The sequence below is a fragment of the Thermobia domestica genome, chromosome 9 (genome assembly GCF_964235325.1).
Source record: "Thermobia domestica chromosome 9, izTheDome1.hap1.1, whole genome shotgun sequence".
NCBI classification, from domain to species: Eukaryota; Metazoa; Arthropoda; class Insecta; order Zygentoma; family Lepismatidae; genus Thermobia; species Thermobia domestica.
This window is the reverse complement of record NC_137462.1, coordinates 100,349,818-100,376,597: the sequence shown is the minus strand read 5'-3', so window position 1 is coordinate 100,376,597 and position 26,780 is coordinate 100,349,818. Positions and strand designations below refer to the sequence as shown.

At 36.5% G+C, this 26,780-nt stretch overlaps 1 protein-coding gene and 1 long non-coding RNA gene across 4 annotated transcripts in view; one reads left to right on the top strand and one right to left on the bottom strand.

The window, feature by feature from the left end:
- Positions 1-19,338, bottom strand: part of LOC145694885 (uncharacterized) — a 50,422-nt gene extending 31,084 nt beyond the window's left edge. Inside the window, exon 1 of the long non-coding RNA XR_014133058.1 lies at positions 19,254-19,338. This is a non-coding gene — a long non-coding RNA (uncharacterized LOC145694885). The remainder of the gene's footprint in view (positions 1-19,253) is intronic.
- LOC145694886 (uncharacterized) overlaps positions 1-26,780 on the top strand; it is a 593,410-nt gene that overhangs the window by 284,365 nt on the left and 282,265 nt on the right. The window lies entirely within an intron of this gene.

Here is a 26,780-nt window from a genome sequence, read left to right as displayed (position 1 = left end):
CTCCGAAACTGTCCACTTTTGGGCACAGGTCCATATGCTTTTTTTTCTTTCTTATTTTGATGTGAGAAATCCGTTCCCAAAATAATGTAACACCATGTACAGCGAATTGAGACGATAATTATTTTTGATCAATATCAACTTACCCTTATGAAACGTACAAATGTAGTGTTTCTTTACATTCCACTTTTCAGTAATTCAATGTGCAATTCCTCAAAAATCCGAACTTGCTGAATGAGATGTAAGTTGGAGGTGTTATACCCCCTACGCACCCTTTGTATTCTTCCCTGTTTGGGGTTGAAATTAGTGAGAGAGAAGATCGCTCGTTTTAACGATACACACCGTCACTAGCCCTATGTAGATAGAAAAGTTAGAGGTTTCAGGTTGTACACGTTAATATTAAGTTGATCGTATTGTATTCTGTGTAGTAGAGCTGCAAGGATTAAGTTGCCGGTATTTTTCTGATCTGTTATTTGTATAATCTGTTGTTACCGGAAACAGATTGTTGTTGATGTATTAAGCAATTCAGAACTCAATTTGTAAGCTATATGTGCGTCATGTTCATAACTGATACGTGTGTATTCATGTTACTTTTCGCTTTGTACATCATGTTTAATAAAATATTCTCTATTCACCGCTTTTTTATGAAAGTGTATACATTTTCAGTTCAATCAAAATTTGGAAAAATTGGGGGAAACGAATTGTTTTTATTCACTGCATCCGAATGTGTATGAGGATTTTCCCCCGGGCATTGTGCCTTAAATACAAAACATGGGTTTAAACCAGTTCTGTAGCTAGGAGATGGCTTGCAGCCGGGGGGGGGGATGTTCAGACCCCCTAAAACTTTCAGTTTGTGTTTAAGTATGTACTAGCTGAATCTGCGCTCTCTACACAGCGCATCATTCACATATTAGCATAAATCTTCTTCTCATTCCTCACAAAATTTCCCTTTACAGACAAGTGAAACAAGTCTTGATAAAATAAATAAATAAATAAAAATCGGCTAGGGTATCATAAAGGGGAGATTTTTGATTTTTCTTAATATCTAGCACCGTTTGCAAGATTGAGCCTACTTCCTGTTGGAGTTTAATTCATGTATGACCAGTGTTTTCTTTGTTCTTGCATGCAGTGTGTAATAAGCAAATACATTACATTCACAATTAATTATAATGTCAGTTTTATATATAGTGTTCATTGGGAAAACACTCCAAAAATGAAGTTTCATCTTAGATTGGAGAAATGGTTATCCTTCCTTTTTCATTATTATTTGGCCATGAAACAAACGCCTGAGATACATACACCCCCTATATACAACATTGTGGTGTTGGAATGTATAATGCGTAGGATATGATGCTTGTTTTTTTTTAATTTCATTTTCAGTGTACTCGTAAAAAGGTAATAAAGAAATAATGGCCATGTTTTTTTAAATATTCAATTAAAACTGAACAATCTACGGGAAATTTGCAATCGATCAGTGAAAATGTCATCTTTCTAGAGCCTTTAGTTCCCGAGATTTCATTGTCGAAAAGATTGGCCACAAACATATAACGTCCACAAACATATAGTTTTAAAAACCTCCTTAGATGGCAGCTCAGTTCATGTGCATTGATTTTGGAGAAGGATTATTATAATAAAAGGGCTTTGAACAATAATTTTAAAACATAAACTTTATGAAAAAGATATATTTAAATAATAAATTTAAAGTACACATACTTTAAAATATTGTCTTCGTTAAACGTGAAATCACAAATAACCGTAAATCAAAAGTTCGAAATCAGAAGTTGATAGGTTAAAGCTGAGGCGTTTTTATTGCAATTGTAGCATTTTAATAGATAGATGAATGTAAGATGAACTCGTAATTCTCTGTGTTAGTGTTCTGATAATGGGCGTGTAGTTAACACTAAATTTCGATAATAAGTAGAATTTCGTAAGCACCGTTTGAGAACCATTGGAATAGCCCACAAATAATGATGTAAGTTTCCGCGATTGCTTGCAATAACACGCTACAGAAATAGCAGTTTATATGAATATAATGTGACATTCGATTTTAAAGGAATTTAAATAGCGAAATCAAGTGAATGTTTATGAATTATATGTATACCATAAGAAAATTATGACAAAAGTGAAAAAAATGTCATTGTATAAGTGTTGCAACTACATTTGGGCAAATGGCGGGCGTGGTGGCTCAGTGGTAGAGCGTTCACCTCTGGTGCTTGGGGTCCCGGGTTCGATCCCAGCCCCCGCCAAGTGGACAAACCTTGTGGTGGACAAACACCGTGTGCGTGGGTTTCCTCGGGGTTCTCCCGTTTCCTCCTACTTTCTTCATTCCACCATTTCATTCATTACTCATCATCACCGTCTCCTTTAGCCTAACCGGCATAACAATGGGACGTAAAACTCAAATATTTCATTTTATTTTCTATATTTGGTCAAAATAGAAGCAAAATCGTTCGCGCTATAATCTGTGCATTTAAGACTGAGGAGATGCATAGGATGAAAAAAGTAACACATTCAATATAATCAAATAATAGTCTACTCGTCAGCAGCAGATACAGTACAAAGAAAAAAATTAATTTTGATGGTGATGCAAGTTTTTGTTTCCGTCTTAAAGCTTTCTTCTGTATAATAATAATAAATACTTTTTTTTTCTTCAGAAATGAAATAAATGTGGTGTATCCATTCTCTAATATTTGAAAGGGAACTATTCTTCTCGCTTTGTAATACTGTAGTAACAGATTTGAGCAGAAATATAAAGGAAAAGTGTACTGTAGCAATGACAGTGCTTTCTTTTGAATAAGAATTAGTGTAATTATTTATTTTTCTTCCTTGAATGGCATTAATTTTCCTTCTGACTCCCATGCCGGGAGCTTCTGGGTTCAGTTCGACTACGTTCTCCTTGTTATAATTTGTGATCTTCCCCCTATCTATCTATCTATCTATCTATCTATCTATCTATCTATCTATATATATATATATATATATATATATATATACATATATATATATATATATATATATATATATATATATATATATATATATATATATATATATATATATATATATATATTCATGTTGAAGAAAATTTACTTCCCAGAAGCTCTATATTTAACCTTAAATAAGATTTCAACATACTAGTTATATGAAGTATTCTTTATATTTTCAATCTCTTTATCGGTAGCTTATGCATTAACATTTATCCACCAAGGTTGTGAATAGAATGCTTTAAGCAGATAAGGCTGAATTTCTGCTTAGTTGAATTGTTAACGCACACAACTTCGGCATGCAGGATTCCGTACTACCGGTGGGATCACTAAAATTATCCTTTGTTGATTCAGCATCATGAGTCAATTAGGAAGCTACCTGAATTGAGCAGTGTCAAATTTCGGTCCAGAAAGCCATAAATATTGCCGCCCGGGAGGTGATGGGCTGACCTTGCATCACCCAGTTGAACATGCGCTGTTTGACGGACTGTAACGAAAGTGAGAGTAACACTTCCCTCTATGTATTAGCAAATTTCATGTTTCTCAGTACCGCGTAACTTAAGATGACTGGTAAAGCCCAAGTTAGCGCCTGCGCTGAGTAGTCTGGAGCCTAGTACTACTATCCATTTCATAAAGATAGGCCCCTGACTTGGCGGTGCTGCCGTGACGTCCAGTCAAAACTTATATTACATTGTCGTACCTCGTTGGAATTGTTGGAATGTTGTCTTTTCAATACTTAAGACATACAAATTTTCTTTGTACTGTGTAGTGAGAAAAAAATAGAAATTAATGAAAAAGTGCGTATTTTTTCGTACTTTTTTGGTAAATCAATGTTTATAGGACTATATCTCGGAAAGGAGATAACATGAAATAATTTCCTGTGCACCATATGTAGATGCATATGTTACCTGTAAGTTCTGAAAATTTCATCACTCAACACGTAGTAATTTTCTTGTTATTCAGTAAAAAGTGAGACATCATTATCTCTGAATTGCTGCGGTGTATTAACAATCTTAAAAAAACTTTTAGAAAGATCTTAAAGTAGCTTTTTCAACCAAACTGTTTTGACTTGTTTTAAAAGATAAATAATCACAAATATGACATTATGATTTTCTCAGCTTTGCGCCCTTCGCTATCGCAGTTTATACGGAGTGCTACGTTGCCACGTTTTCCTGGCGCGTATACACTCTCAGACGGACGGGTATTTAAACTTGTCACGCACACTGTCCGGCACTTTTTAGAGATATTTTTAAAATTTTATCTCCACAGATTTTAAACCAATTTCTTAGAAATTAACAGGATATACAGAAAATGTGCCAAATGTTCAAAATTAGAAAAGCGAACTCTTATTTTGTTTGGATTTGCATGTGATGGTCTTCGAAAATTTGTTGCTTTTTATCAGTTTTTCACTTACTGCACGCAGTACAAAATACACTTGCACAGAAACAAATACAAGCATAAACTTTATTATATGATACAACCTTAGTTGATATGTAATATTGAGTTTACACTTCACAGAAAATCTGTTCCACCACTTGACAGACATACTAATAGCTCTTGCGTAGTTGATTTGTAAAACCGCGTAAAGCTGGCTTCCGTACAAGGCTTATGTGAATAATTAGTGTAAAAATTTCCTTGTTTTTAATTAAAGTAACACGCTTTCATTTAGAAAACAAAGATTTTTGTTTTAGTATTTTTTTTCTTTTTCTCAATCTGCTGTTTTGCGTATTGATTCATAACTTTTACTACTATTCCTGGGAGAAGCTCATGTAGTTTGGATTCCACGTTAATCAGTAGGTCGACGTCTCATATAGCCTCACTGCTGAACAAGACGTTCAACTCAAAATCAATTCAACTTTTTTTTTTTTTTTTTTTTTACTATAAAACTTCATCGGTAAAAACAGCTGAAACACTTTATATGCGGAATACTCTGTAGATAGCCCAGCATTTTGATCAATTTCCGGGATACCACTAAACAGGGGTATGCATTTACTTGAATTTTATCGCTCCAAGCTACATCAGAATCTGTCTTTGAATAGGAACGACACTTTTTTTCTCTCTTTCCCGGCGCAGCCTCAGGTTCACTTGAAACAGAGATACTATCTTGTTCACTCCCGAATACGCCACTGAGCACAGAATAATCAATGTCATTACTATTCATTACTAACTCATAACCGTCTGAGTCGGAGTCATTCATCAGTTCTGCAATTTCATTATCCCTAAAAATTTTGTCTCTTCTTTTTGTAATACCACCGCTCGTAAAGGAATATCCATATATATATATATATATATAATCAAAAGCCACGACATATACTAAGGAAAATATAAATGCCTATTCATCCGTCTCATTGCAATGAACCCATATGGTGTGAGTGCATGTCTAAGTTTTTGACGCCTACGAACCGAAGGGAAGTGTTGAAGACGTAATCAGTGCAACGTGAGTAGACCCAAATACAGCCCTCGTCACCTACTCATTGCTTTTTTTTTTTTTTTTTTTTTCGTTGAAAGAAAACAAAGGACCCATTCTGTGTTATTGTACATTCGGCAGGGGAATTGATCGCAGAACTTAGGTGAACACGTGATTGCCAAGGATACATTTCTTTTTAACCTTCTGGAAAGTGTGTATACTGATACAGGATCTTGAGGTAGAAATGGAGCCATTGTTAATAAGTATACAGGAAGATAACAGGAGCAGCGACGAGTCAACAAACCCATTACGAAAGTGAATGAAGTAAATAGATGAGTTTTCGGATGTTTTACTTCAACGTTTTATTTCGATTAAATTGAGATGTGTAATGCATTATTATTATTTTTATGATGTTGTGAAAGGTTATAATAAATACTTTTTCCTATTACATTCTTATGAAGTAAGCTTCGCGCTACAAACTTCCTGAACGCGACAACACTGCACGACAGCGTTGCCGCACTTCCACTTACTGTATGCTGTTTCTTCATATAAGCGCGGGGAATTTAAAGATTGGGCTGCAACATGGCTCACCGCTTAACGCAGAGAACATGTTGAAGTAAAAAAAAAATTTAAAAAAATAAATACTCTACCAACTAAACCTTTTATTGTTAATAGTTTCAAATATTTGGAACACTAGACTTCCAAATTTTCGAACAGTGTTTTGTACGTTTCTCTAACTACCATGGTAAAGGAGATCAGAGCGTCGTACATTTGTTTTAATTACACAAAAAGTATCAAGTGATGAAAATTGAACTTTTCACAACTTACAGTTAATGGATGCATCTACATATTGTGCACAGGAAATTATTTCACGTGATCTCTTTTCTGAGATATAGTCCTCTAAACATTGATCTACCAAAAAAGTACGAAAAAATACGCACTTTTTCATTAATTTTTATTTTTTTCTCACTACATAGTACAGAGAAAATTTTTATGTCTTAAGTATTGAAAAGACAACATTTCAGCAATTCCAACAAGGTACGACAATGCAATATAAGTTTTGACTGAACGTCACGGCAGCACCACGAAGTCAGGGGCCTATCTTTATGAAATGGATAGTAGATATTTTACTGGGCTACTTAGGTATTACAGAATAAATTGATTTATTTGTGTTCGAAATTTCCAATGTTGGTTTTTTTGTAATACAGGGTGTCCTGAATGGGACTGGTTATTTTTAAAAGTGTATAGTTTTAATATGGTCAGAGATACAGAAGGAAAAAAAAATGCATTTTAAAGGAGAACTCAAAAATTTATTTGGTCTTACTTACAAGTCATTCTATCTCAGTGTAACTCCACATGAGCTCCTGAACTCAATCTCTTTGCACGTATTCTGTAACATCTGAGATGTTACTGAAGCAATCGCATTCCTAATACGGTTCTTCAGTTCATCAAGGTTACTACCGCTGTGTTATTTCACTACACTCCCCGTTGATAAAAAAATGATCCTTCCACGCCTGGATATTTTTGCGTGATGTACGATCCTTGTGGTAAACACGTCTAAAGTTTCGTTGAACTTAAACACTTTTTGTCTCCGCAAACCACCACACACATTGCACTCTTTCGACTGTCGGCGCAAATTGTTTATCGGCGATACTAGCGCCGTCACCAGTAGTTGTTCAAGTATGAAAATTTGCTGAACAAAACTTTTGAGTTTTCCTTCAATGTGATTTTTTTTTTCTTCTGTATCTCTGACCATATTAAAACTATACACTTTTAAAAACCGTCAGTCCTATTCCGGACACCCTGTACATACACTATATTGCGCTTTCTCTTTTCGAGTGGTCCTGCCGTATAAACGTACATACCTATACAATATTTTATGTAGCCGCGGCAATACTGAATCCATTGTCGACGAAAATTTGGTCATTGTAATTCACAACACACAAACTACATTTTTTTTTTTTAAGGAAAGAGGAAGGTCCTAAATATAGCTGTGGGCATCAATGTGTTGATTTGGCCCTGTATGTGGACAATTATTGGTTCCAAATTCTTTAGTTTTGACTTTTCCAGTCCAGTAAATGTAATGACTTCTATATAATGCTTTGCTACATACACAGGCAAGACAAAATTTCAGATCTGAATCCAGCTGCTAGATCAGAGTTTGGTCAACAATTTTTCTCACACATGCGTGATTTATGCAAATGCCTGTCTTCAAACTAAAGTATTTAATGGCCAATGGCGACCTGGCGACAAATTCGATACATAGTAGTACCTGTTTTTTGGCCTTATATTAGCTAGGTACCAAACTCATGTTTCCAGTCTCTATGGCGACTTAGTGACCAGGATTTTCTGGTGTATATAATATACAGGGTGAACCTGAAAGATGTGCACAAACTCTGGGAGGTGGTTCATGACATCAAAAGAAGACAAAAAATTCTCTGGCATGTTGTCGAATTCTGCGTCGTGGACCAGTGACAGGGTTGCCAACTTAAAATCGACAATCGAATCCTGACAATTGGAATGGAACAGAAAGATGCGCACAAACTATTTCTGTCTCCGCAACTGGCTAATGCATCATTTTGCTTATGTTTATAGCCACATTTAACTAGTTGGTTGTCACGAACCAACTCACGAAGTTTGTATATATATATATATATATATATATATATATATATATATATATACTATTTCAGATTCATCCTATATATATATATATATATAGGCGCGAATTCAGGATATGATCAAGGGAAGGGCTAAACCATAGTTTGTCACTTTATGCAGTGTAAAGAAAGTAGGGTTGAAGCCCATTTTATCCAGTGTATACCTGAGCGTCAAGGTGGGCTATAGCCCTTTTAACCCTCCCCTTGGATCTGCGCCTCTCATATATATATATATATATATATATATATATATATATATATATATATATATATATATATATATATATATATAATGATATGCTTAGTGTGTATAATCCCTTCTTGATGAGTTTCTGGCTACACACCACTGCGATTTAGTAATATATTCTGTCTTTTATTGATTTATTTCTCCTAACAGTGACGAACATACTGCTCATAATTCAATATTCTAACACACGAATTTTCATTTCATTATTCGAATAATTATTGATTACCCGAAAACTAATTCGAATGTTGAAAACTGATATCCGAATATTCGAGTAACACTAAAAGGTTTTTGAATAATCTACCCAGAACATAGGATTCCATTGCTGGTATTTCTGGCTCTCAAGGTCAGAATTTCCCAGCTCTTACTTCAAATAGCTTGATCTTCCTCATCATGGTTAAGCGGTTAGCGCATGCACTTTTGACGTAGGTGACCCGGATTAGATTTCCTGAGGGAGCTCATATGATTCGGATTCCACGTTTAAGATGTAGGTCCACTCCTCATATAGCCTCGGTGCTGAAAGGGATATTAAACAAATAATAAAATCGTATTCAAATAACTTGTCAGTTGCCTACGGTTCAAATAAAATTCCATATCTTTATCGCAGATTCAAACCAGGACCAGATGCATAGGGAGGGAGGCTTGCTCCAAGATTGAAGTGTTTTTTTAAGGAAAGACTGGCATATTCTGACAGTTAAAAATCTGTGTATTTTAAGCGTATTCAATGATACTAAATTAATACGAGCATAACATTCTCATATGATATCCAACATGGACTATGTGAAACAAAATAAGTGTGTGTATCAATAACAGTAAGTAAGATGATCATGTTCTTAAGATAAAGAGTTTGTCGTGTTTTTCCCCCCCTCATCAAGAGAAAAACTCTTAGGTTTTATAAATTGACAAAATGAACTGATTTCATAACATTTCATTTGTATTCATTTTTCAAACATCGGTAAAAACAAAAAACGTTTTAGCTATATTTAGAATGCTTATAAAACATTGATCTTCTTTCGGTGCAAATCGTAAAAATAAGTATCTGCCGGTGTAAATAAATAAATAAATAAATAAATAAAGTGAGCTGAAGTCATGCTCTTGTAATGCAGCTCCCTTGGTGGCGAAATGTGGTGGGGAAACGGCCATTGATCTTGCATGCTGGTCTACACACTCACCAACTGCACCGGATTCAAGCCCCACTTGTTTTACGGAGGCTATTTCAATATTGGATCCTGTTCTTTATAACCTTAGTCTTGTACGAAAGAACGTAAAATACAAAAGCTCATTTAAAAATTCGAGACCAAACATGAAACTATTCAGTTTTATTTATTATTATAAAAACTTGAAAATCAAAGAAGGAAATTCCTTGATAATACAGGAGAATTCAGTCTGTAGCGTTTTCAAGAACCCTAGCCGTAGCCTGGAATGTAATAGGGCATATACGGAAGTATACAGCATTGTCAGCATATATCCACCTACCGTAATATCTTATAGGCTAGCGTATAATCACTTCAAATTTACGGACGAACGAGCGTATACAGGGTGGGTATATGCTCATTTTTTTTGAAAATGTCTAGCGTACAGAAACCAAAAATTCTCGCATGTCACTCACTTGGTATAATAATAATAATAATAATAATAATAATAATAATAATAATAATAATAATGAAGAAGAAATAACAATATATTGGTAAGATGTCAAATTAGCACTATTTTGGTTATTTTCTTTCTAAACTAACCAAAGGACAATTCTCTTGCGAGGGATTCTCCTATATCAGGGATATAGGGTCTACCTGTAATTTCAGGCTATTCTCGGCTTAGAGATCTCTGACGTAGTTGTATGGGCAGGGCATTAAGTCAACCGTGCCTTGACACTGATAATTGAATCTCATAATTTCCATAGTTTTATATTCACAACTTTAAATTGATTGCGCGTAAATGTTTTTGAATTTTGATGTAATGAATAATAATTCATTACTGCTCGGTGTTCTGATTCACTAGTCCGTACACCTGTGACATCTAGTGTTGATTTCCTGTACTAGCAACTTTTAGCTGTGTCCGTTAGATGGCAGATGTAGCGGTTCAGGTGAGGCATACGGATGAACCTGTGCTGCATCTCTTTGAAGTTCTCTACGAATTTGAGAAATATCTTCTTGTGCAATTCAGATATATAAAAGTTTCGTGAGCAATTACTGTCATACAAATAATAGTTCGCGAATTGGGCAAGTGTTTGTTTATTTGGAGCGAGACTATCCTCGTCACCCGTTCTTTCTATTGATTGGCAAAATTGCATTTTTGTTTTATCCTGGGAGCAAATGACGAAATTTCAAAATTTGAATACGTTGAGAAATTATATTCAAATTGTCTTGTCAGAAAGAAAATAATTCGGGCCAGGTAGGATGGAGTCACGAATTTTCAGTCTATGCTTCTGAAATTTTGCTGTATGACCGCTGCAAAAGTTACATACAAAATCCATTCATAATTAGTTCAACTTTTTTTTTTTTTTTTATCTTTTCTGTATTTTCTGCACAATGTTCTTTGAATTATCTTCGATACACATATTCAATTTTCGGTTTGTAAATACAGTTACTCATGAGATGAAATTTGGGGCAGCCTTGTCTCGGAAAGATATCCTGAAAATAATTTCGTCACAAATACTAAAACTTTTGTTACAGGAGCTTAGTCTCATCTCGTAGGAAATACTATAAAGACAAAAAGTAAGAATTAAAAAAAAAAAACATAAATATATGTTTCACCTTTCTCGAGCTTTCTCTTTAGGCTAAAAGAGACGGGTCGATTAACCCTTTGGGGATCCGATTGTACAATTTGTACCACACGGGTGTTTCATGTACATTGCGTTATAACTCTCCTATTTGAGCTTTTTCGTCCGTTTTTTTTTCAAGTCCAGAGGCATTGTAGAAGACCTTACGTATGGTTTCACACCATCCTGCGTCGAGACATAGGAGGTGATGACGTCATAATTCTAAAATATATATTTTCTTTTATTAAGCCTATGTTCATTATTTTTTGGTGGGCTTATTTTTGCACGTAGATGATTTAAATTTTGCAAACATTCAGTCCACCGAGTAGTATTTACCAGATTTTTTTTTCAGATTTCTGCGTTAAAACAGGGGGGATCCAGAGGCGCAAAAAGTTGAAAAAGGGATATTTTTATCAAAAAATCCCTTTCTTCGGGATTTTCCCGACTTAGATACATGGAAACATGTGGATGGTACCACCTGAAAGCCAGTTCTATTCTGAAGATAATGATTGGCGGATTATAGTCCTAGGGTAAATAGAGATGTCTCAGGAAATTTTTTACCTGAGATCATGGTGTTTTGCGGTAATTTGGGGCATTGTGGGGATTCTTGATAAAATTTCTCCCACCCTTATTATTCAAGATAGAAACTTGAAATTTGGCACACTCATTCAGTCTTCCAAGTACTATTTATCAGATTTTTTGAGATCTCTACGTTCACACAGGGCCGTTCCAGAGGGGCCCAAAGTGTGAAAAAAATTTCCCCCGAAATTTTCCCTTTGACATCTCTTTTCCCTCTCCTGATGTATGGTATGAGCATGCAAGTGGTACAATTTTAAAGCCAGCTCTATTCTGAAGAAAATGAGGTATGAACAATGATCCTAGGATAAATAGTGACGATGCAGTAGCTGCTTGACTGAAAGTCTAAAAAATACCCCAAAAACCCCGGTATCCCCAAAGGGTTAATGAAAGGTTTATTATTATTATTATTATTATTATTATTATTATTATTATTATTATTATTATTATTATTATTATTATTATTATTATTATTATTATTATTAAAGAATTGGTGGATTTCGAACGTGGGACGAAACGGTAGAATTTAAAACAACAACGAACAAGATTCCTACCACTTACTAGCTCATATGACTTGGAATCGAACCACGGATCCCTCTACTCGGAGGTGACTGCTTGCACACTAGGCCATCTTATCCCTCTCTCGCAAAAAGAGGTCTGAATATAATGATGCCTATCTAGTCCACACTTGAAATCCGGTATGACTATATACCTAGTTCTATTGTGAAGACGGAAGTGAGTGACAGGCACGTAGCCAGGATTTCGTAATAGGGGGAGGGGGTCCAAGACATGAAATACTGTGGTTATCACACCAGAGTTCGATTATTCTAAACTATTTTATTGGTAACATATATTGGTTCGTTTAGTCAGAATTTCGTGATGAGGGGGAGGGGGAGAGTTTCATATGAAATATTGTGGTTATCACACCAGGGGCTTGATCAATTTAAACTATTTTACTAGCAACATATATTGGTTAACATTTTAAAATTAGGAATGCTAGCAAGGGCGCCGATTTCTCAGTACATTTGGGGGGTTCATTCAGATGCAGAAGGCATATATGAGGATTTTAAGACAAATTACATTCAAATTACAAGGGGGCCCACATGAACTTTGGGGGACCGGGCTCCCTCGGCCCCCAGGATGGGCGCCCATGCATGTTAGTAAATATTTTAGTAACAAATTATGAAGAAATCTCGAATAAAAGAATATTTATAACAATATCTACGTTCCTTCTTCTGTTCATCCAAATACAACAATTTTCCTTTCATTATGACCTCAACTATTAAAAAAAAAAGTACGTATCCAATCATGTCTTATAAAATATTTTATATTTGCGTTCCTTTCTCTGTTGAATCAAATGTGAACAAGATTTGCTTTCCACATAACTCTTTTTGTTTTTCTTATTCCGTCAATTACTGTCTGTTCCAAATGACAAGTTAAAGGAGCAGTAGAAAACCGTTTCTGAAATAACATGTTTGATACTACAGGGAAGCAATGGTAAAAAAAAAAAAAAAAAAAAAAAAAAAAAAAAAAAAAAAAAAAAAGCTTTACTTTTTATCTTTATATTTTATCTTTATTTTTAACGCTGATACTTCCTATTTCTTGTTTCTTTTTGTTTCGTCCTTCCTTATTTTTTTATTTCTGATCTTAAAGGGGGGGTCCGGACCCACCCCTTGGCTACGTGCCTGTGAGTGAGCAGTGCTTCAAACAATAATTGTCACTTGCGGTTTCACACACACGACGGCTTTTTAAAAAGGTACGAATCCACAATAATTTTAGTATCTATAATCCGCATTTTAATTTTAGTTTTACCTCATATGTTTTCAGAATCATTTCGAAACCTGAATGAGTTTCCGGAATAATAATAATAATAATAATAATAATAATAGTGATTCATGCAGAAAGTATAAATGCGTTTCTTGTTAATGTTACTTGACTAAATTACGTTAATAAATCACTTTATATTTCAAGTTTAGCATTGTGCGTCAAGTTTTAGTACCTGCAATTATCGGCCTTCATTATCATTAATGATCCAGTCCTGTTCGTATAATTGCTCACGTGGCACTTGCTGCTAACGTGAGTTGTATAGACTTAAAGAAATACATTTCACGATTTGCAATTGCTTATTTTTCTTTTCTTTAAAGAAAATAAAACATAATTACGAGTCATATGTCACGTCGTGTAGATACGCAGTTTGATATGACCTTCTGGCATGTCTTGAATTTTTAATGCATACATGTTTCAAGTGTGTATGACAAACATAGAGGTTCTAATGTTGTCGTATAACTGATACCTTCGGTAGCCGTGAGTCGACTGAATATAAGGATACTTCAACCTTTCATGTATTGAGTACTGTGATTTTCTAGCAGGTATAAGCAAATCTTGATTATAGCCTATGTAAAATCGTGCATCAAATTGGTTAAAGTGATGATTTACAGCAGTCGTAATCTTTTATTATTTTGCGTACCTCAAAATATTATTTACCATCCAAGCGTGTACTCGTATCCCCAGATTTAAGATGCTCTTAATTCAATTTAAGGGAACTAGATCAAAAATAAATTATATATCTTATTACTTACTAACTAAATAACACAGTTTTACTATAAATAGGGGAATCATACTATAAATTGAATATAACTATGTTACAGAATAGAACTACATTATTTTTAATTTTACGTACCTCCGTAAGAAGCCATTACGTACCTTGAGAAGGCTGAATAGCCTGGTCTATAGAAGACCCTTATAGAAGTAAAACATAATTGAATACCTGTGGTAATATCGTAAATAGACAAAGAAGAAACACCTTTTTGAATTAAGTAAATTCTAAAAAGAGATAAAAGTCCAGAATTTGAAGTCCGGGAGTTTTTAAAAATAATAATCTGACTTTCCTATTGACAATGGTCTGGGTACTCGTTAACATGTTACACAGAAGAAAAGGGTGTAAGAGAACTTAGAAAAGTTTGATTTGTTAGAGTTGCGTTGCCAAAAACGCGAAACGCGATTAACACAAGGAGGTAAAAACAATTTCTTGAACTCACTCATGAAGTACGGTACATCATCTCGACTTCGGCGAATTCTATTAAAAGGTTTTCACGTTCGTCTTGATCGCCATATCCGAAATTTTATTGATTTCTTTCGGCTCTTTTTATTTATTATGGCATTGGAGTCTTCCATGATAATCTTTATATAATTATTTTCTCTAATGTCTTCATAGAATTCTTCCACTTTGTATCCCAGGAAGAGTTCGATAACAAGCCTTGCACTTGACTACAGGTACTATCTGTTTCCAACACATTGCTGTTCCGTTTTTCGTTAATAAGAAATCCAGCACCACTTACATTTTTTGCCGTTCGCTGATCTGTAATACGATAGGTGTTCACTCTTCAACTCAATTAGTTCTTTTCTGTTGAGTTTGCTTAATCCGATTGTGTCTCACAGGGGGAAAACAGAGTTTGGTCAATGAACTTCGGGACCATCTTTCGCTAGGTAGTATTGCACATTTAATGTGTTAATAATACAAACTGGGAGAGCGCAATAGCCAAAAATGGCGGAGAAAAACATCTTAGTTTCCGACTCGCCGCATACATTATACGACGCGTAAAGTTACCAAGTGATGATGTCGCAGAGTGAGGAGCATCTACAGCTCACGTGCGAAGGGTCCTGGGTTCGATTTCCGCTCGGGTCAGTTTTTTGCTTTAACCAATAAAGTAGCCATTTGTAACAACTAATAAAATATTAATTCACCATATGTTTATAATGCATAAAACAATAGAAATGTTCAAACCAGTTGTAAAATCTTTCAATGTTCCATGTTAACTAGCAACAGAATGTAACCTACTCTGTAAATGTATTAATATCAGAGTCATATTATTGTTACCACAGTCGTCGTGTAAAATATGTTCTTGACACTTCGTGTCTATACCTGCGGACAGTGTGCGAATTAATTACAAGGGAATGAAGGGAAACCGCCTTTGGTAATACTGGATGTATGCTATAACCAGCGGCGTCATTTCAGACTTCGCTTGAGTGGGGGGGGGGGGGGCAGGAGCACCACAGACATAAGACTCGGGTTTTCTACTAGTATATTAGTAGACAATTGACAAGTACATATATTCCTCAAACTCTTCGGGGGAGGCAATTGCTCCCTCTAGTTCCAATAAACGGCGCCCCTGGCTACAACTGTCACACTTTCTCATGCTATTGTTGTCGGAAATAACGCCTCTGGCTACAACTGTCATACTTTCCCATCCAATGTTGTCTTAGTGACGGCCCTGGTTATAGCACACATCCAGTATTACCAGAGGGGATTTCCCCTCATCCCTTGTAAATCACACACTGTCCACAGATATAGACACGAAGCGTCACTATACACGACTGTGGTAATATCAATATATTTACGGAATAGGTTACATTTTGTTGCTAGTTAACATGGAAAGTTTTTACAACTGATTTGAATATTTCTATTGTTTTATGCATTCTAAACATATGGTGAATTAATATTTTACTTGTAGTTACTTTCTTGGTTAAAGCAAAAAAAAAATCCGAGTGGGAATCGAACGCGGGATCCTTTGCACATGAGCCGTAGACGCTCTTCACTCTACCACACTGTCACTTGACTTGGTGACTTTGCGCGTCGTATCATATATACGGCAAGTTGGAAACTTTAAGAAGACGCTTTTTCTCAGGTATTTTTGGCCATTGTGCTCTCCCAGTTTGTAATGTTAAAACTTTAAATGTGCACTGCTACATCGCGAAAGATGGTACCGAGGTACATTCACCAAGTCTGCTTTCTCCTTGTCAGTTATGTCTCTGCCCCAACCGATCATGTTCCTGATGTGCTACAGTCGTACATGACGTACGAGAAAGTTGGTGAAAAAACAAAATTAATCAGAGAGTAGGTGCGAGGTACCTTACAGTTAGATTAAAATATTTTCATTATTGCAGCAGAAGTTTTGCTAGTTTTGTTGCGCAATGCTGATGTTTCATTCCACAAAATACTGAACAAGGAAAAAAACTCGCAATTCTGACTGGCTTTGAAGGAATTCATCTGGGAGAAATTTTTAAATATGTACCAAAACATGACTAACAATGGTACAAGAGGTCCCTGGTTCGATCTCAGGAACTGAATTTGTGGTGGGCCGGTTTTCTCTGAGTTTCCTTCCTCACACATTTTCATTCCACAATTTATTTTATAATCATTCAATTTCAGTAGTTATTCATTTCCCTTAACGTAAAGGGCATAACTTGGACGTGAAACTACATATTCCATTTCATGTCTAACAATGAACTACAAGTTACTATAGCCAGTGGTGCCCCCCCCGTATGTCCATGACGCACCCCCGAATTGTCTATCCGTAGGTGTTCTTCCATGGAAAAAAATCTTTTCGATTAATTTTACATCCCGTCAAACATATTTATATAGATTTTTATTCCCCCAAAAATATTTCAATGACGCAGTTTGCGTCATAGCCCCCCTTTGTGGGCACCGCTGCTATAGCTAGTAAGTCTTAATTCACTTAATCTACAGTATCTCTTCAATGCATTCGCATCTGTAATAATAAATGATTTTTAAAAAAGCACAGTAAGTCGATTTAGTTAATTTAGTATATTCTAGTTTATTTTTCACAGAAATTAAATATTTTGCATTAATTAATAATATTCAAGAAGGAAAAAAATAGTGGTGATTAATTTCCTAAACTCTGTGCGCATGCACCTATGTTATTAATATTTCCATAGAATAATACTATTTGAACACTTTACTTTTGTTTTAAATAATTTACGTTAACTTAATTTTCAGAAATAATATTTTATATAAATAAAAAAAAATACAAATTCCGAAATTCTAAAGACTGGTCCGTTATTTATTGAAAACCTATAATTCGCATAAGCTTCTTTACTATTTCTACTGCTTTGTAACTTTTCATACTCTTATAATTTTTTGTTGTTGTTGCCGGATACTTCAAAACTGTCCTGTTTACTCATGTGACGACTCGTCAGCTTCGTCAGTCTGTTCTTCGTCACTGCTGCTTTGAGCTACTACCTTTCGAGCTCTTGTGATTAATTTTGCTGCCGGATATCTCGAAACTTTTCTCAACAGTATTACATCCATGCCTGCTGATATAACATTGTCCATCGCATGAAGAGCGTCATCTGTTACTTCAGCAACTTGATGTCCTAGTGCATGTTCCACAACGATAACTGTGTTATCTATCAATGCCTCCGCTAAAATATCAGCACCTTTCGCCAATCCATCTAACAGTAGCCCAGCACTCTCGATACCTGTTTCCACCATTGCCCATGCATCCCCTAATGTCTTCGTTTCTTCTGAACTTATGTCAAGTGTCTCGACCAACTGTTGGCCACGAGTTGTAATTTGTTTCTTTGTACCTCTCACTAAAGCTAGTACTGCTTCGGTAACTTTTTTTATTAGCATATCCTGAACTTCGACCACTTGTTTGGTAAGATCTCTAGCTCTACGGATATTATCTTTCAATGTGGGACTAACAGATGTCCCTTTAGTCACAGGTTCAAGATAATCGATCATTTTGGGCATTGTTTGATACATCATTTTACTGAGTTCTAACGCGCCTTGTACTAATTTTTTGGATATAGTTAGAGCACTATTCTGTATATGCAGTCTGGCTCGTCGAACCATACTGCTGGACGATGGTGTATCAGAAAACTGGTCTGCACTTGAAGCTGGTTGATTACCAGTATTGACATGAAGTATTGTAGGATCAGTTGAAATTGTATTATTTCCATCACTACTTTCTGCACTCACAGTAGCCTCAGATGTTATGTTCGTATTTGACTTTTCTTCCGAAATCGTATAATACGAAGAGTTGTTCGGTAGTTCTAGTTCAGTTTTGGTTTTAGATTTTTTGAATCCTAGGTCTGTACGTTCGAAAACGTCATCTACAACATGGTTCAGTGAATTATGAAACTCTTCATCAAACTCTTCTGGTATGAGTAAACCAATAGAAGATTCTTCATCTGATTTCCAGTTTCGTATCATATAATAACCATCAGGACTTCGCAGAATTGGCGACAGACCAGGTACAAGAGGATAGACAATGGAACCTATTTGGAGAATCCCACGAACCTGTTCCCCTGCTACATTAATGTCTCTCGGCCACTGTACAAGACGCAAAACTTGTGATTGAGATGGAGTACGGACTTCTCCGTCAACAGACACAAAAAATACCCTAACATTAGGAAGTTCAAAGATAATTTCAGCATTTACTGTCATATTCGTTTCACCTGTTTCATCACTCCAGTGTTCATCTTGTGACATTTTTGATTGCCACACTTTTAAATTATGTACTCTTGCATTGTGAGACTGCAACTTGAAAATTTCTCCAATACTTGCGGCACATTTTTATCCAAATTTGAGTTATGTCATCGAAAACATCTAAATCAACGTTTTAGGTGCACTTAGCTATATGCTGTAACAGGAAAGTTTAGTGGTATTTCGTAATAAACATTGTTCTCCATTATAATGAACATTTGACTACGGTCAATTTTAATACTTGATTTCAACATTTTGAAGTATTTTCAAATGAATAAAGCTACAACTACTAAAACTTATTCTTAATTTGTATTTTTTTTAAATTTACATTCTACATACCCCTGAAACATATTTTCTCGGAAACCACATCGTATTTTGATCTCTTGATATTTTGATTAGCATTTGATATGATTTCCAAAGATAACTGCTTATAGACTTGAAACACGAAACTTAAGGCATGTTTATTAAATTTCAGCACCTTTCTTCTTCTTTCTATCTAATAAACGAGGTAAAGATGTTGAAATTTAATACTGCATTTACGTTCAAGTTTGCTGCATTTTGTATCCTTTATATCCAATTTCATGCAGTCCCAATTTAAGTGTTCATACTTAGAATCATAATATATATATTTACTTTTTTCATCGGTATCTCTACTGCTACTGCCTTACAGTGTTTCGTAAGGCAGGACTTGCATTATTTGGTGCAGATTCACTTTAGAAAGGCTTACCCGTTATAGGTACAGTACAAATAGTGTGGCGAGTTGTGCCATAAAAACTAAATGCAATAAAAACAAAGCCTCTCAGAGCTATCTAAGCCATAAGCCGCCACACTGCCTTCATATAGCAAACCATTTCATTTTAAGTCTCTTATGCCGTGGCAAAGGGCACATTTTACATTTCATATTTCTACCTTATACATGTGAGAAGTAAGATCCCGTTATATTTCAAGTATTTTATATTAGGTTTCCAAAATAACACATTTCTTCCGTAAATTTTACAAATCTAACTGGGACAGCACTAGCAATTCTATGACTCGATGAAAGTGGCAATGCATTTTCAATTGATTTGGCATGTGATATGAGACTCCCGTAAAAAGTGTCAGAGTAAAATCGTGATGTACATCTCTGTAAACCTCTACCATATTGAAATGTAATATTTATTAACCTTCTGTGACCGAGATGCATCCTTGCCTATAAACCTGAAATATATTTCACTTTAATTAAAGTTTACAAGTAGACCTAAATGTATAGTAAATATAAAATACACCTATATTTAAAATATCGTCTGATGAAAATACAAGATCATGCTGAAAAGCAATGCCTTCTGTTTTTTAAAATGTGAAAATGGTTAAAATAACATCAAACCAACGCATGTTTATTAATAGAACTTGAATCCAGAGAGTACAATAATTATTTTTCCACATAATCGTTCTGGTGATCAACACTTGTTCCAGCATGTGACCGGTTTCATAATCTCATCATTGTAGAATTGTTTACCTTGACGACGGAACCACATGCTTTCTAACTTTCTACTTTACTGCATCGTCAGGATCAAACTGAAGTTCTCTCGGGCATTCCTTAAGTTTTGCAGAAAATGAAAACCTGATGGAGCAAGGTCTGGACTATATGCACGATGGCATATAAACAGTGAAACTAAGGCGTTGAACCTTTTCAGTTGCCATTGTAGTAGTGGAAGGGCGAGCATTATTGTGCTGAATTAGATGCTCCATTTGTGGACGAACTCGTCGAATCCTTGCTTTAGGTTTGTGAGAGTCTTATAATACTGATCAGAATTGATGGTAGTACCCTTAGACAGGAATTCCATATACACTATGGCATGAACACCCCAGCGGGGCCGCGGTGACTCAGTAGTAGAGCACTCACTTCTGGTGCCTGGGGTTTGTGGTTCGATCTCAGCTCGTGCGATTTGAACTTTGTGATGGACAAACACCGTGTGCGAGGGAGGGTTTCTCGGAATTTTGTTTCCTCCCACTTCTTTCATTCCACCATTATGAGCCATTTCATCACTATCTCCCTTAGCCTCGATGCATAATCGTAGGACAATAAACTAAAATAAATAAATAAATAAATAAATAAATAAACGTCTCTGAAGACTCCTAGCATGATTTTGCCTGCCATTGTCACTTGTGACGATACTCCATAGAGGTACTCTTGTTTGCAAGAAGAAAATTGTGACAATATTTTTCAAGAACTTATCACCATGTTAATTGCGCTGAATCAACTTTTTACAAGGATCAACAAAGGCAAATTCTGTTCCGTTCCATGTCAGGAGTCGTTCCCTGCAGGTATTGTGCACAAACTTTCTGGTGTCCCAGATCTCAAATTATCGCTTTCGCTAATTCCCGTCACATCATACTTTATAGCAATCTCTGCCTGTGTAATTCGCCAATCCATTCGAATTAGTTCGAGATGATTGCTCTGAAGTTCATTCGTTGCAGTGCGTCGCTTTCCACTTTGTTGCTTACCCCAATGATTGCTCTCGTGATGTTTTCTGTACGAGTACTGTCTCCTCGTCTACCAGTGAATAGCTCATTTTCCGATGCATGCCAATGCGTCGAATGCGAGACAGAACTTCTGTGAGAAATTCGATCACCGCACGCTGGTTCAACGGCATCGACATAGTGTTGTTACATGCCGCCATGTTTCTTGATCTAGCACTTTGACCCTGGTGGTAATCAATTTAGAACCTCCAACATATCAAGAGAAAAATATCATTAACACAAGCAGTGGTACTCAAAATCTATCTATCTATCTATCTATCTATCTATCTATCTATCTATATATATATATATATATATATATATATATATATATATATATATATATATATATATATATATATATATATATATATATATATATATATATATATAATATGCTATTCTAAAAATAAAGTGAAAAATATATAATTGTATACCTTTCGGGCCTTCGTCCGGAGACAAGCATTGCATTATGTAGCAACGTTCCACATAAAGTTGAGTAGATCTACAAATCCATCATATAGTTACATCAATTCTTTCCAGATGGCCATGGCAGTTAGTCGATAGACGGGTTGACATTACACCACTTATCAGAATCGATGTAACTGATGAATTCGTAGAGTAGTGCTAATGGTTCCAAGTTAATCTAGGCCTACGACGTTGACATACTGAAATTTCTGATTCCCCATAGTGGCTGAAGGAGGCCCCGGAGAGTGTACCATTATATACTATTTGCGCTTTATTTTGACCTGTAGAATACCACTCAGTTGTCCGTGGATACAATTTTTAGAACACCCGAATATATCTAAATTTAACTAGAAATTACTTTTCAGCATTGCCTCGTACAAATAAGATTTATTCGAATCTTAATGTTATCAAGAAGGATAACATATTTCATGATTTGAAAATTGACAGTCTCGTATTTCATGTGATTGGATTGTCTGAAGCGGGGAACACGTGCATGTTTTTAGTGTGTTTACAGGCCACCCAACGTACTTTTTAGGTGATATAGCCTATGAGTAGTGTCGCTTTGTTGCAGTATTTAGATGACAAAAAATTAATACAAATATTATGGAACTTTAAATTGTGATAAGGTACCGTATTTTACGGACTATAAGACGCACTTTTTTTTTTCGAAAAATTGCCTCCAAAATTCAGGTCCATCTTATACTATACTCGAAATTAATATAAAAATGTCCAGTGTTTGATTTAAAATCCCCACCAGTCTTAAAAATGGGCATATATTCGATGCCGTGGGAAACCTATATCTATCTGGCAACATCAGAAGAAGAAAGTTCATATGACTATTTTCAGGGATTTTTAAGGTCAGTTCGGTTTTATAAACTAAGATTTTTTAAAGTATTTCTTTGCAATCTAATAATAAAAATGGTAAAACTGTTACTTTTTTTTTTTAAAAAAAGGCTTAAAAATTAAGGTGCGTTTTATAGTCCGTAAAATACGATACTCCACAAATCACTAATCCGAATTAATGTAAAACAATTATTTTTTTTCGTAATTTGTATTTTTTAAAGTGGTATCCATCAGTGTTTAGGAAGAGGGTCCAGGAAAGAAATAAAGCTGTCGTAATAGGTCTGTAACAAAAAAAAAAAAAAAAAAAAAATCCAGGACTAGGAAAGGCTGAGTGATGAGTGATATGTGTTGTAATTGAATTTTGCCACTGTAATTGTATATTGACAGTGTCATAGTTTTGCACAGACAGGGCACAGATGTTTCTAGTCGATATATTAGTAATCTTCTTTTTTAAATAACTATTCCAAAACTCAGGGGTGCCCACAAGGAGGGGCTATGACGCAAACTGCGTCATTGAAATATTTGGGGGGTTTAAAAATCTATATAAATATGTTTGAGGGGGTGTAAAAATTAACCGAAAAGATTTTTTTTTCATGGAAGAACACCTACGGATAGACAATTGAGGAGGGAGGGGGGGTGCGTCATGGACATAAGGGGGGGCACCACTGCCAAAACTTGTTTGTTTTTCTTTATATATTTGCACACGCATTTGTTCATACCTTGAAATAACATATTAATATTTGAAAGTGTTGTTTGAAAACATTGCCGTGCATTTCACCTATTTCTTACACTATGTTTCATTAAATGGGGGTATGTTTAGTACAAGGAGTCCAGAAGCACGTAAAAAACACAAAATTTACAGGAGAAATGAGTGATGCAAGTACTTCGACATAACGTAACCAAATCTAACCTAACCTAATATAAATTAACATAAGCTAACCTGAACTAACCTAAACTAACGTAAGCGAAATTCTATCATTTTTTGGAAAATTATGCGGGACTCCTACATTAATATAATATAAACCAAAGTAAACTAACGTAACCTAAACTAGCCTAACCTATCTTAAACTAACCAACCCTACCCTAAACTAACCGAATGTGAACAGAAATTACCAACATTGTAACATTTTCTAGAGAAAAGAGCTGGACGCCTTCTGTTAAACATAGGCCATTAAATGTATAACATTTTCGCTGTGAATTGAATGATAAAATTTCACTACTAAACTCTCTGCTTTACGCGCTTGAATACCTGAAGGAATTTAAAACTTTTTCAAAAAACAATGGGTAGGGTTAATTTACACCGAAGTTACACCACCCGAGCGTGACGTAATGTCACATGGTACTATCATGGGGCAAAGGTGGAACAAAACGAGTCCTGCGGGGCTTCTAACCCTTTCGCTCGGTAACGCTCGCTCAGCTATGTTTGGTGATGTGCGTGAATCACTTTCTTTATTTTATCAATAAAGTTGTGTGTGAAAAGTGGACTAATTACCATGTGACATTACGTCAGACCGGGTGGTGCAACTTCGATGTAAATTTAACTACATCCAGTAAATTTACAGGCTATGGTTTACTTTTATTTATTTATTTTTTAAAAAAGCTTATACATTTAGTTTGTATTAAAACGTACGAGGTTCTGCGTAAGTTCAGTGATTTTATTTTTCTCTATTCTTACTTACAAAGACCTTTCCGAAAACTCAACTATATAATTCGTATATACGTATATCGACAGAAAACTTTGACCTTTTTATTTTCCTTTCTTAACCTCAATTGGAGTTACGTCTTTAGGTGCAGCCTTAAACCCCAGTCACCCATTGAGTATTATAGAAAGGTAACCAAGAGAGTTCCGTCGCTTTTTCACCCACCACCTCCGTACATCTATATGTCACCGAAGACGTACCTGGAAGATCAAAAATAGTCCCCAACAGCATTAACGACCTTCTCCCAACGTTCTGGAAGACTATGCATTCCATCGCGGTAGAACTTGGTGGGCCGTGAAGCGAAGAAGGTTTCAAGTGCATTTTACACCTCTACTAGGGATTTGAACTGTCGTCCTCTAAAGTGATTGTCCAAGGAATAGAACAGGTGATAATCGGACGGTGCAGTGTCCGGGGAGTATGACAGATGCAATAGTGTTTCCCATGAAAGGCGTAGAATGGTGTCCTGACTAGGGATGGCCAGAACCGGTTCCTGGTGGAACCGGTTTTCGGGTCTGAACGGATCCGGTTCTAGAAGATCCGGTTCCGGAACCGGTTTTTCGGATCCAGGTCTGGAACCGGTTTTTCGAATCCAGGTCTGGAACCGAAACTTTGTGTCCATCCCTACGCTAAACGCGAGCTGCTGGCAAGCTGTGAACAGTATGCTAGATGAAATGGTGGAAGCGACAGACAGGCGCCCAGGCGGCGGCAGCTTGTCTCATTTGGCTAAATAAACTGGGTAACTAGCAAACTCATTGGCTAAACAGGCAAACTGCCCAGATCATTTGGGTAAACACCCACTGGTGGACCATTTTTTTTCTGGGGGCACAAGCGGGTCTGGGCGGGGAAGGCACAAGCCCATGGTCCTCTTTGCATTATTTTTGAAGGTGAACTTTACGCCTCCTTTACGGGTCTTTGGGGGCTTTCGGATCCAGGTCTAGAACCGGTTCCTAAGATCCGGTTCTGGAACCGGATTTTCAGATCCAGATCTGGAACCGGTTCCTAAGATCCAGATCTGGAACCGGTTCCTAAGATCCAGATCTGGAACCGGTTCCTAAGATCCGGTTCTGGAACCGGGTTTTCAGATCTAGATCTGGAACTGGTTCTTAAGATTCGGTTCTGGAACCGGGTTTTCGTATCCAGGTCTGGAACCGGTTCTTAAGATCCGGTTCTGGAACCGGGTTTTCGTATTCAGGTCTGGAACCGGTTCCTAAGATCCGGTTCTGGAACCGGGTTTTCGGATCCAGGTCCGAAACCGGTTCTAAACACCGCATCTCCGAGAACCGGTTCCGCCGGAACCGGAACTTTGTGGCCATCCCTAGTCCTGACTCATCCTAGCCACGTGGGGCTTAGCGTTGTCCTGTAACAGGAGAACCCCTTTGCGATTCAGAAGTGCTGGCTTCAGAGTTTTGTGTCTTTCTCGAGCATGGCCCAGCTTCTGACAGTACACAGTTGCATTGATGCTCTGACCAGCTGGTAGCAGTTCACGATGCTGCGAGCAGTCCACCAAACACACAGGAATACCTTCTTCTGGTGCAGTGCTGACTTCGGCTATTTCGGAACCGGTTCATGGGATGCTAACCAATGATGACGGCACCGTGGAGCTTCGTACAGGACTAACTTCTCATCACATGTCGACACCATGTCCAGAAATAGCTCCCTTCTTAGACGAGACAGCAAAGAAACACGTGTCTGCTCGCGTTGCTTTCTGGCCTGGAGCCAAATCATGTGAGGCCCATCGACCCAAGGTGTAGTGCTTCCCAAGTTGATGGAGGTGCTGCCGAATGGTTTATCCACTCACACTGAAAGTCCCAGTTCCTCACATGTCTGGCCACTGTTCGCCTCAATTACTGCCTGATTATGTACATGCGTTGGTCTTCCACCATATGGTACGTCTTTGAGTCTTTCGTCACCGTCCTTAAATTTGGTAAACCACTGCTGCACTGTCCACGAAGACACCCTCACCAACGGCCTGTCATATTTGTAGTGGCGTTTGACCCCAGTTTGAACTCGTACTGCATACACGCCCATATGACGCTCTGTGGATGTCCCATGTTGACTCTATCCTTACGCAAGTTCACGGTGTAACTGAACTGCCACAACCAGACAGTATGTTGGATATACCCATATCAATAACTGACCTTCGTCTTATCTCCATTCGCATTCAACTCACGGTGTGAGGGACAATGGAACACAGACCTCCACAAAAACCGACAGAACTTTCGTCTTTATAATATCCCATCATATTTACAAACGACACGACGTGCTTCAGCTCAAGGACTAACAAGCAGCTAATGGATGCCGTCGCCGATTAAATGCGAGGAGGTCAAGGAGAAATACAAGACAGACACGAAGAATC